A 12659-nucleotide genomic window follows, 5' to 3' on the forward strand; every position below is an offset into this window, starting at 1 on the left:
ATTTCAATTTTTTGCTGTTAATATGCATCTTCTAAAACAGCATGAATAGGAAGCGGGATGAGGTCACTAACTATTACTGAATGAAACAGTAAACTTTAGCTAAAGAAATTAGTCCTGCAATTCATTTCATGTCAACTCGGCAATAAAGAGAATACAAACGACGGTTTTTCCGACAGTATTTAGTACTAATTCCGAAAGTATTTAGTACTACTTCCGGCAGTATTTTCTAGGCTGGGTGATTTTGTAAATGGAACTAATCACAAGCACTCGTTTTACGCCGCACCTAAGCCGGCGAATGTTTACGTTTCAAGTTCGAAGTGTTTTCGAGACAAGTTTCGAGAAAACAGCTCAGTGTCGATGGGATATGTAAGCATTTCATGCCTGAAATGACGCTATAAAATTTGGAAGCTACAGTGACAAAGCGCATCTTAAGCACGTTGGTTCGCCAGAAAATTTTCTAGCTCGGGCATGGGCAGAGCGGTGACCCACTCTTTATTGCTTTAACTGTGTATTTCTTAGCGAAAATGGGCGTCCCTGCAATTATCTCTGTTTTCTCGTCGCATAAAGGTGCTGTCGGGCTCATATCTTAGTGGTCATTACGTGTCTACTAATGTATTCGTGTAAGATCTGGTGAGGCAGATACTGGAATATAAGAGTTAAATTGTATAAACTGGTTATCTAGTAATTGCACATAAACACATAAAAAAAAGAAAAGCATTCAGCATGGGTGAAAAATAAAAGAAACATAAAGATAAAACAAGGAAATCAGTCACAGCTAGCTGAATGAATCGTTTGAGGTAACAGGATGGTGTGACGGGGTGAAAGACACGCTTTGTGATTTCAAAGCTCTTCTGGCAAGCTGTAGACGACATCTGAGTTTGAGACGTAATGAATTTATCATCGTCACTTCCTCCCTGCGCCCACATAGAGTGGTACGGGTGTCTAGCCGCGTATACTCTTACACTTTCGGAGGGGCAACACGATCGGCATGGGCCCCATTTGCCACTTCATGATGGCGCTCGGTTCCAAAAATAGTCGCTGGTCGTTAAGAGGGTCGTTAAGAGAGAGGCGCTCCTGTGCAAGAGTGTCGGTACTCTTTCATGGCTTTCCTACCCATTGCTTCGCAGTTTCCTACGTTTTTCCTTTCCCTTCGACGCCTATAACTTAGGAATTTGCGCACTGTTCTTTTATATTGGTTTTCTTTACGAAGCGGGTGGGGCGATGGAGAAAGCATGCAGGCCACCGTATTTCGTGTTCGCCGAGGACACTTGCCGACTACCAAAACCACCACATGTTTCTCTGTAACCTTCGCCCTAAGAGCTAGTGTTCGAAAAAACTGACGGCGTTAAGTAAAGAACGCCGAAAAGTTGGGACTAGAATGTGAGACGATAGTCCTGAGAAGCACATAAAAATGCATCGATAGGTGCGTAATAAAAAATTTTCTAACGGTTTATGAGGCTCGATGTCTGCGATCAAAAATAAAGATAAAAGCATGGGTGTTGTACTCTGTCATACCTTCCACTAATGAAATATGCACATTCTAAGTTAAAGGGGCTCCTGGAAGAAATTGAAGTTGGTCTATGTCGGTGGCCTACCGTGTTCTATTCTCAAAGGGGCTCCTTTCCCCGAAAATGGAGTTTTTATAAGCCAGAAAACACTAAAAAAGGGAGAGTTTTAACTCAGTTAAGCCTAGTAGACGTGCGAAAGCATGTGTTCATTCTTCGGCTCTTCTTTCCGACATCTGCATGTACACACAACCGCGTTTCTCGCTCTTCCTCTTCACATCGTCTCTCCAGTCAGCGGCAGCTGGCGCGAGGCCCTCCTCCCATTGGCTACAGCTGGCGCGACGCTCCTCTGAACTTACCCGAGCTTCCTCTCATTGGCTGCAGCTTGCGCGACGCTCCTCCGAACTAACCCGAACTTACCCGAATGACTCTGAAGCTTCACACACGATTCTTGGTTGGGCATGGCCGTGTTAAGTAATGCTTTTGCACTAAATACGAAGTATAGGTGTCACCCTCCCCGGCCGATTTCTCAAAAGAAATGCATGCGCCCACACTGATTTTGGGGCATGGATCACAGGCATGGATAAGCTGCGCTCCCATTCGCTTTAAAACGGTGGCAACCCGTTATTTTTGTTAAGGACGTCACGAATTTGAATCAACTGGTGGGAAGAATTTTAATCGAATTTTCTCGGCAACATATGCACTTCGTGCTTCCGAACAAACATCAACGTACCCAGAAATAGTGAAATAGTGAATTTTACTCAGAATAAAATTTCAGTAAAGCCATCAGGGTCCCTTTAAACAACTATCAAAAGCTAGGGGGTAAAACATTGCTGCCGGAAGTGGTACCATGTACAACTGTAGCCCAGTATAGTGCAGTAAGAACTGAATGTAACGAAGTTTCTTCGGATTCAAAGTTCCACCATAGTAAAATAAAGCAGGCTGAAAATGTCATTCTCAGTTCTCGGCTTGAAATTATTTTGTGTAGCATTGGATGCATGGCGCGGTCTAATACACGAACTACTTAGTTCGCAGGGCTAATTGCTGTATTTTATCATGAGCTGCCGCCGCTCTCAACTCCAGAGTTAGTTTTAACCAGAAAGAAAAAACCCTGCAGGGAAGGAAGCATTCGGCTTCAGATTTTCTTGGTTTGGGTTAAAGTAACTGCTTTGTTCTTGAAAAATTTCTTCGAACCTTCGAACAAGGCTGGAAAGCAACTGTCATTCTAATCCCCTCTCCTAGGGCGACAGAAATCAAGACTTAACGTACCCTTCCCTGCCAACTTGCTTTTCTGGAAGACAGCACCCTCTAATTAGCACCAAGAAAGTCATTGCCTCGGACGCGAGTATTAGTGTAACGAGGTGCTGCAGCTGCTCAGGCGATCTCTGGAGATAACTCTGTGCTCTGTGTTGTCCCACTACCTACCTTGTCGATGTTTGTTGAAGGCTTAGTTAGTTTTACTCGGATGCGGAAATCCTGATGATTGCAGCTTAGGCTGTTGGCACGAGTCCCTTGTAACGATGTACTTAACATCGGTGGATTATGTGGTTCACATTATTTTAACCTTGCTTACATGCAAATCCGTTGTTTACTTGTTTAGTAAGTACGTGCCTCCGTCCTTATAGTTTTTAGCCAGAAAGTTCCGAAAGATCCAGCAATCGTTCTAGTTGTAAGAGAGATCGTTATGTCGATATGTGACGTCCATTACGTGCAACCTAATATAATATTCCTATTACACTAGGTCACATAACCTCTCCGCGGCTGCTAGATGCATATTTAAAGATATGGTATGGTGTGTTGAAGCATTCGCTGTTTTTTTCGCGTTATAGTTGCTTAGTTCGAAGCAATTCAACAAAAATGGGCGTAAATATTGTTGGCGTATTGAATATAAAAGATGTTGTATAGGGTGAAAGGTTGCATATAATTTCAAACTCCAAGAACTCTACAAGCACCACGCAACGTTTTATTTTTCATGTAGTTAACAAGCATTGGATTCATTTTCTCTCAATTGCTGTTAGCCCAGCAAGCTCTGATTTTTCTTTTCACACTTGTTGCTATATCTCCAAAGCGAAGGCACCGCGTTGTATTTGTGAAAATGGGAGCGAGGGTTAGAGGTTATATTTTAGCCGGTGTTTATAAAGTGTGAAGATCCGTAGCATTTCTACCTTCTTGGTGTTCCTCAGCACAGTGTTCATTATATGGGAAGTTAATATACGCAGGAAATTTTTAGTGGTCTTGTGCAACGCAGATAGGCTGCGAAAAGAGCAGTGGGTGCCTCAGTTTTTTTTTGTGATAGTATGTAAGTTAAATCGTGCCTGGAATATATTTGGGGCACAAAGAACCACATTCGATGTTTCTTGGTGCTGCACTGAAAAATGATGCTGGCGGGCCCTGCGTAAGGCGGCATGCCGCGCTTATTTGCGGAGCATATACAGCACGGCAACAAGAAGCGCATATGCTTCTGCAGGATCCTTTGCTTAGTGGAGATATGACTGAAGGGGGATGCCACTCGACGCAGTTGGAATGCAGCGGCATCCATACGCGCTTCACAAGCCGAGATGTGCATGTTTTGGCATAGAAAAAGACGTGAACGGAAAGCCAATTCAGGGCACGCGTGTTTTCCCATATTGTACCGGCATGAGCGTAGTCAACAGGAGTTGCGAAAGGTGGTAGCGGTAACGTGACCTGGCACATTGATAACCAAATACTTGAAGCCTTAACATCAGGTCTGGATTAACCTTTGTGACTGCACACATGGCGCAAGCCAAAGACGTCCTGCATTGGCAACCGGGCTATTCTCACAGTGTAATGAGCGGGCGTAATTGATCCCGGGCCGTAATGACCGGGAAGACTGCCGTGCTACAGAGAACCTCGAAAAAGTTTCCGCGTAGTTGTTTGTTTCTTTTCGCTGCAGCAGAACAATGGATGATGGATAGTGTCGGACGACAGCAAGGTGCGCATAGTTGGCACTGTGTTCTCTAATGTACGTACGTTATTCTTGGCGAGCTGATTAGATGATTAGGGTGCTCCCTAACCTAAATGGAGGAAAAATAGAACTGAAAAAAGGAAAATAGAAACATTCGGCATGAAAACAGCACTGTCGTGAATACTTTTTGAACTTGTAAAAAGCTTGAGGAAAGTGCGCGGCAGGAAAAATAATTCGCTACATGGCAGGCTTACAATACTGAGTTCTCTCCAAAGGCCATGCAAAGTGAACATGAGAAGTGCAGGACTGCAGTTTCTTTTCCTGTGACTTTCCCCATTATGGGAGCTCTCAGACCAGGACATACGAGCTTGCGGAAGTGGCATCTCTAGCTGTTCCCATATGTGCTTCTAACTGGTGACAACGCGGGGATGCTGTTTAGTACATACTTTGGATGAACGCGTAAAGTCTGCATGTGCACTTAGTGGGTTAGTTCTGACAGTTTGCCATGCGGAAGCTTTTATAGCACGGTGCACCGTGAAGCCCCGCGAAGAACCTCTCTCGTTAGGAGCGTAGCTGCCTAAATGCTGCGCTCATAAAAGGGCGACCTGTTAAAAACTTAGGTTTCTAATGTTCAGCTCCCAGTGATGCAGTTATGAAATTTCGGGCTTTTAAATCACCCCATAATATTTCGAGAGCTAGTTTGCGATCCCCTGCTTCCCAGCGCTTACATGCATGCTGCTGTAGTATGTACCTTTAGGCTTGGTTTTTTGCTCGCTTAATGAAACACGAGCCAATACATAACAAAAAAAAAAAGTTGCGGGTGGCAAGGAAGTTCACAGAACTTATAACGTTGCCTACATGCAGCGCGTGGCTGTGACTGCTAGCTGTTGCCGGTGTTTTTTTTTTTCCCTCTTAGTCATCCACCTGATTTCTTCGTCCTGTGAGGCGTGCACACCTGCGAGGAAAAGAGGGCACCCTCCAGTTCCAGACTTTAACAGGAGCCAACTTCGCCAATTATTTTCTTGTTATTCGTCGCTTAATATAGTTCCTGAATTACAACCTAAGCCACAGAAAACATTACCTGCTGTGGCACTTCGGAGCACTAAAGCAGTTCAAAACCTGGCATGCGGGTCTGTGTCAGTTCTCATACAGTTTTATAGCTTTGTGTACTGCACTGTCATATTTTATCATGATAAAAAAAATCCCTATGGCGAAGCCCGGTTGTCAGGAACTCAACTGAACTGAGGCTAAGCTTCAATGGGTTAAGAAAAGTTGCTTGCAATCATTGCATGTACGTCTAAGCACATGAATGTCACAGACAGCCTGGAATGCCAGGGAAGAAGTCTTACTTAATAAATTTTCATAAAGAATTAGAAGACAAAAACTGTGTGATCACCAGTGAGTTCAGTTCTCTTTGATAAAGTGTTTGTCACAGTGTGCCGTTCAGGACTAGTATATAAGATAATGATACTGCAACTTATTACTTCCTGCATACGAGAAAGGTGCTGTGCAACTTTTCTTCCATCAAAGGGATTGAACGCGTAATATCTCCTATGACTTTCACGGCCATAGCAGGTACTATGCATATAAAAGGCTATCAGTTTTGTAGCTTCTGCAGTACTCTTTCGCAGGCCAGACATGACTCAAACCATCACTATATTTCGTCACTTCAGAAAAAGCCTGCAGCGGTTATATGCGTACTGCTAAGAATAACGTTCAAGCTGTCTTCTAGCAACCGATGCCTCTTTGCACCCGACAGGGCAAACATATTTACAGCTCACGCACTTCAAGAGGTTGTGAAACTGCATGTCAAGTACGCATTATTCGTATTTAGAAAACTTTTCACGCGTTTCCATAGTAAGTCAGAATTCCAGCGGCACTTGTGCCTGGACACAGCAAGTGCCCTTTCTTTTTGCTTTTTTTCGATCTTGCATATGCAATTATCTTCAGCTCTGTATCTTCAATAAAGAATATGAATATAAAACCCCGTGAACAAAAAAAAAAAATGCTCCACCAGTTCTTCAGTCCCGCTTAGACATCTCCAGGAAGTCCGGTAAAGGAAGCAAAGCAAGGATGCGCTCCCAGTTATATAAAGTTCAAACGGAGGAAAGAGCAAGTCCAGAATCCCGAATATATTTTTCATTCAAATAACGGAAAATAACCGTAACCCCTTACGAAAGATGGAGCAAACTAAAATGAAAGTAGACCCTAAATTCTAAAGATGTGCTAGATTTAGCCTTCATGCTTGGTAGAACCCCAATTTCACGCTAAACTGAGTGAACCGGCTTGGCACGCGGCAGTAGGAGTCCCAGCTCAAGGCTGCGTAAAAATTTCGCGGTGTCTTGCAGTTTCCGTGCTGAATCTACTCATGACAAGAGGATGCTGCCTTTTTCGATGTTACTTGGTGAGATACTACATTCTTGCGTTCTCTTCTTGTCTTTTACGCGTATGAGGAAATGGGATAGTTTTAGCGGTCCACGGCTGCTATGTAGGTTTCCGGAAAATAACTTACGCAGTAAGCTTGGCATTGAGTCAGAGATTCTGCTATATCATTGACTTTATTTCTTTCTGTTACCATTTCGTGCTTTGGTGCATCCTGACTTCGTGAACCCATGCTTACTTGATGTGCTCTTATATTTCAATGCCTCTATTGCAACTTTACCCTTCTTTGTTTTCTAATCGAAATTTTTGAGACTATTTAGTGCAACCGTCTCCTTATAAGATTTATTCAGTGCCTTTCGTTCCCTCTATTCCTTCTATTTTTCCTATCTTGCTAGAGATCAGCGTCTGTCGCATCTGAAAACTGCTTCTTCCTCTTTCAGTGGCGCAGATTGCTTTTCCTCATCGTCTCGCTTGGAAACGGGACTTAAAATGGTCATTCTCAGCATCAGCAATTAGAGTTTTTGAAATCTTGTGAAAGTGTTCAACAAAGGAAAACTGATGGGAGCAATGAGCACTCCAAGGACCCTTTATTTTTTTTTTACCCGGAGCACAAAAAGCTCACTGAACATATTTTTCAAGAAAATCATTTCCCTTGCGTCCGTGTCTGCTTCATTCCCATTGCTGCTCAGGGAATTTTGAGCTGCTGTCTTGCGTTGTAGAGTATCAACTAAAAATTCCGTATCTGGAGTAAATCCAATGGGACGGCAAGTACCAACCGCCCTCTGCACTATCGTTTGAGCGGTCGTGTTTTATAGGGGAAAAAAAATGCAGGGGTTTGATGCACGCTCCCCCCCCCCCCCCCCCCCCCCCCTCCTATCTTAACATCGGGAATTTAAAACTGTTTTCTTAGCTCGTGCCTCATATAGCTTTGAAGCATAAGCAGCAAAGTGACCCTACTGCCGTTAGTGGTATACTTAGTAGTTCAGGGGAAGTGCTCAACAAAAATCTCCACTAAGGAGTCCGTGATTTCCGCCTTCATGTAAGGACCCCTTGCTAACCTCTTTCGGTACAGTGAGTCATCGCTGAAATATTTTTGATTTTAGTTTCCACTTGTGTACGTTAAAATTCTCTTTTCCTTCCTGAGATAACCAGCAAAATCATTTGCGTGGATCTACTTCATTTGCAACGGATAAACAATAACGGCACCACGGCGGCTGCTTATACTTCAAAGCTATGAAGGTCCAGAATTTTTCAATCTCAAAGCATTCCTGATCTGGAGAAAAGCCAATGAAAAGCATTCAGTCTTTGTCGAGAGTAAGCACTCCACTCCAAGTGGTTTACTTCCAAGCTATGTGGTGGCGCTCTGATCGCATTCCTGGCAGTCTCAACTTTTGGAGGGGTTAGGACGAAAAGTCTCCTCATCTCTAGGAAATCTGGAACCCTGACGCTTCAACGCTGACAAAATAAACAACACAATAGAAAGAATTTCAACTTTGGAGTTATCTGCTGACCACAAACGCAGAGGCACAAAATATAAAAACAAAAATGTAATGAACGCGATGGAAAATAGCTATGTGATATGAAGCAGTGCAGCAGATCTTCGAAATTTATTGTTACCATTTTGATTATGATTCTGACGAAAACTGTGAAATATAGAATAGTATGTACACGCAGCAAAAAAAAAATCGATGCATCACAAAAGTTCATTCTCAAGACCATGTGAAAACATAAGTGAATTAATTATATTTGTCAGTGTAGGGGATAAGCTGTTCTAGTTCTTGCTAGTTTTAGGTAAGCATGATTTGTTGCCCATGCCGGTGTTTAAATGCGTGCGGTATGATAACTTTCTGATTATGATCACGACGAGAAGAAATCAAAGGTGCTGGCTTGATCTAAAGAATGTGTAAAAAGTTATGATAGTAGATTTTGTGAAAGAGAGAAATGCGAGAATGATATCGGGGATCGGATAAGAGAGGCAAGTTTACTAAGCATTTCATGTGTGTTACGCTCGCTGTCCGATTGAGGCTACTTAAAACGAAACAGAGTGAGCGGTTTTGTGCCGCCTCAGGGTCTGTGTTAGTTTTTAATGCCAGGGATCCCATATAAATTATTAGATATGGCCACTCCTAATTAACGGAACGAGGCAGCGCATTCCAGTAAAGTATTAGTGAGAGAATATTTAGAGAAAATACAGCTAGTATGACAAACCCTCATAGTTTTGCACATCTTAATATTAAGTCGCATTTTCCGCAGGTACCAATCAGTTATTTTGTTCAGGTAAAGCTGCAGAGCTATCACGTCCGAGTCGTAGGCAATTTTATGCTTAATCACATAATCGTCAGCAAATGAACACATCTTTGATGAAATATTATGAAATATTGTTTTCAAAGAGAAAAAAAGGAACACTAAAATTTATTATTCACGCGTTTGGTACATATACGCAGAGACAGTATTGCATAAACAGGACCCATTGTTCCGCCAGAACATGCTCGCGTGCCTGGTACTTTTCGTATCATATCTGCGGCCCCTTTTAAGGCCTCTGCAGGAAGCCGCCTTTGTGCAAGGACTCCCCTTTTCATGGCTCCGATCTCCAGCTTGTGCCGGGTCGTTTACCGGGAAATAGTAAAAAAAAAATACTACAGATTACCGTAGGCAGCAACCCGTATTGCATTTCTGTATTTGCCTTTCGGGAAAGAGTGCTCCAATAGGGAAGATGAGAAGCTTGGGAACCAGAGCAGCTGTCAGCACATGCGAACAACGTGGCTACGAGCTCGGTACCCAGAGCGTTTGTACTCGCCCTTACGGTCATAACCTACCGGATTCTGCGGTTTCCTTTCGTAATCACGGGAGAGTCCTCTGCGTCTACTGTTGGAAAGGAAGTGCTACCCAGCTCCATGCAGCGGCCGTCGCTTTAGCTAATGAGGGGGAACGTGGTACATGTATCTGCGATGAATGGCAGAAAGTGCGGAGTCGTGTGGTAATGAGGATTTGGGAGGCTTAGGTATGCGACAACCATTTCAGGCAGTTGAGGTGGATCGAAGCGTCTGTCGGAAGTTTCTGTTTTCATCACAGGTTAGTTTTTATCAGGCCGAGCATTGATTGCTTAGGTTGGTTCAGTTATAAGCAAACACAGACACGCACTGAATCGGGGATGACGTAAAGCTAATCGTAATTATTAAGACACTAAAACCCCGGTGGAGAAGTTATTGGCGGAGCCCAACACTGACGCATGGTGTCGGAGTCAAGATAAATATAATGGATACTGCGTGCTCATGCACTATAAATTTGCAGCTAAATACCTGGGAAGAAGGTGAGTTGTGCAGTATGTTAAATCCAAAATGAAGTTGCACGCATTTATGGTTAACCTAAAATGTCATAGATAGAGTTGAAGGCATATGCGAGGCACATTCTCCATAGAACACTTCCGCTCATAGACTTACTAACAAATGTAAAAAAAAAAAAATTGAATTTCTCTTGACATCAATAAATTTGTGAACACTGGTCGCAGCAACACTTCAAGGGCTTGAACAGTATGATTGGCTACATTGCAGTGATACCGGCATTTCATTCAATATAGTTAACTTTAATTTGTAAACAAAAGCGCTGAAGATAAGTGGGATCGCATAACCTCTACATGTTGGCTCAATGGTAAACCTCATAGGAAATTTGGTCGAGATTGAAGAACCGAAACTGAATAGTCGGCATGTCTCCAGAATCTGCAGTAGATCAGGAGACATTCTATAAATGAAATCCGGCTTGCGATGGAGAGCAAGGAACTAAAATATAGTGGGTCGCTCACCGAAGACATGCGAGCCAGCGAGCTTACTGCTTCGCCTTAATTTTCAGGCAGAAAGTTTAGAGCGGTGAAAGCTGCGACTAAAAGCGAATATAGACAGGTGTGACAGTGCGGAAACAAGCAAGATTCCGTTATTGCCGCTTCTGCACTATAGTCATACTACCTTCGATGTACTCTCGGGAGAAACTCGGCCCCTTCACTGTTGACTTTACTAAACTCGGCTTCAATGGAAAGCTAACCGGGACAGGTTGCAACTGGTTCCAGGTCGACTGGTTTAAAGAACACATTCTCAGTTGCAGGTGGAATCAATCCCGACTGATAATGCGTCTCTTAAACCAGTTGGGCTTGAACCAGTGAGATCCTATGGCAAATTTTTACCACAGGTTCTTGCTGTTTATCTGAAACACGCGCAACGTCATGCATAAGACTCTTCTCAAAAAACGTTAATATTCCTTTGAAGTTTATGTGTGCATTAATAGATAAATGCAGGAAGAAAGGTAACTGGCATAGAACTAAAGTTCAACCTATAGTCAAAAAAGAAATTATTCCTTTACCTCAGCACCAACTCGTTCTCAGAGACACATACAAGACTAAAAAAAAAAACAAAAAACAAAAGACGATGCGGATATAGCAAGGATTCAAGACCTCCTATTGAATTGAGTAGCTATTTCAACAAAACGCCTGATACGCCTTCTTTCCGTTCTATTAATGCTCGGCAGACAGACTAACAGTCCGCAGCGTCACTGATGTCGTACAATAAAGGCAGTAGATTGTCGAACAATAGACTAGCGATAGCACCACCACCGACGCTATGGCATGTGGGGATCGTTGGTGACAGCGGTGTCGTCTTTACCTCTGCATGTTTTTTGTGGTCGTCTTGAAAAGAGGTGGCGCATGAGGCCTTTGCGTGGTAGCAGTGGCGGCAATTATACGACTTCGAGAAGAACTGCTTGGAAAGGATTTCCGGACTGGCGTAGATTGCACCTTTCCATCCCTCTCTGTTCTGCGTTTGTAGCCGAGTTGCGCTTTGCATGGGCGCGATCCTCTTCGGCCTATAACATCTTTTTCGAGAACAAGTTCTCTCACTTTCCTGCTAATTTGTAATATTCCTTGAGAACTCAGGAAGAATCTCTTCTCATTTTAGCCGCTATTTTAGACCGCGAATTCCCTGAATCCCATCGCTGATGATACGTGTAGGGTCCCACAGTGTCAAATAAGCTTATTGTGAAGAAAAAACCAGACACGTGCCTCTGTATAAATCAAGAGAGCGAGCATCCCAAACTACTATACATCTTCATCAAAACGCACTGGTTTAAAAGTCCCCATATTTGGCGACATTTGTTTTAGGCACTTTGGAACATACACTGACAATGTTAAGAATGTTAAGAAAACATATCTCGCTCTACTCTGATTCGGCCTATGTTTTTCTGTTTAGAAGACTGCTGCTAAAATTTCTAGTTTGTGAGATCAGCATATGGACAGCTGGAAAAAGGGGCTATTGAGTGTGAAGTTCAAGTTCCCGACCATCCCTAAAATATTGCGGCACTTGAATCAAGCTAGCGCAGGCAACTGCAGCAGACGCTGGGCCCGACTTTAACGAACGTAACCTTTCAAAATAAATGCAAGGATTCATATTAAAAGGTAAGCTCTTGTTCTGGAAACGCCTGCGACATCCGCGTTCTGCGCGAACAGTACGCGGATACGTTAACCATGTGTCTTAACCTCAATTAAATCGAACGTCATGATAATGATGATGACGATGATGATGACGTTCGGTTTAATATAGGTTAGGGGGCCCCGCATCAGCTTGTTTTTTTAGCGCAAAAAGTCCGGGACAAGAGAAAGGAGGGACAGAAAGAGCGAAGATTTATTTAAAAAAAAAATGAAGAGATTTGATACTGAAGAAATGTCTCTCTCTAAAAATGTGATGTAATCTCAATTACCCGGTGTTCTTCATTCTTCCTTCCGAAAATCAATGCCTGTGGACACAGTCTTCGTACGACCAGCCTAGTGCCGACGAAACGACAAGACGGCAGCTCCGCGTTCACTG

This window comes from Amblyomma mixtum, chromosome 1 (genome assembly GCF_055824585.1).
Source record: "Amblyomma mixtum isolate Tamu chromosome 1, ASM5582458v1, whole genome shotgun sequence".
NCBI classification, from domain to species: Eukaryota; Metazoa; Arthropoda; class Arachnida; order Ixodida; family Ixodidae; genus Amblyomma; species Amblyomma mixtum.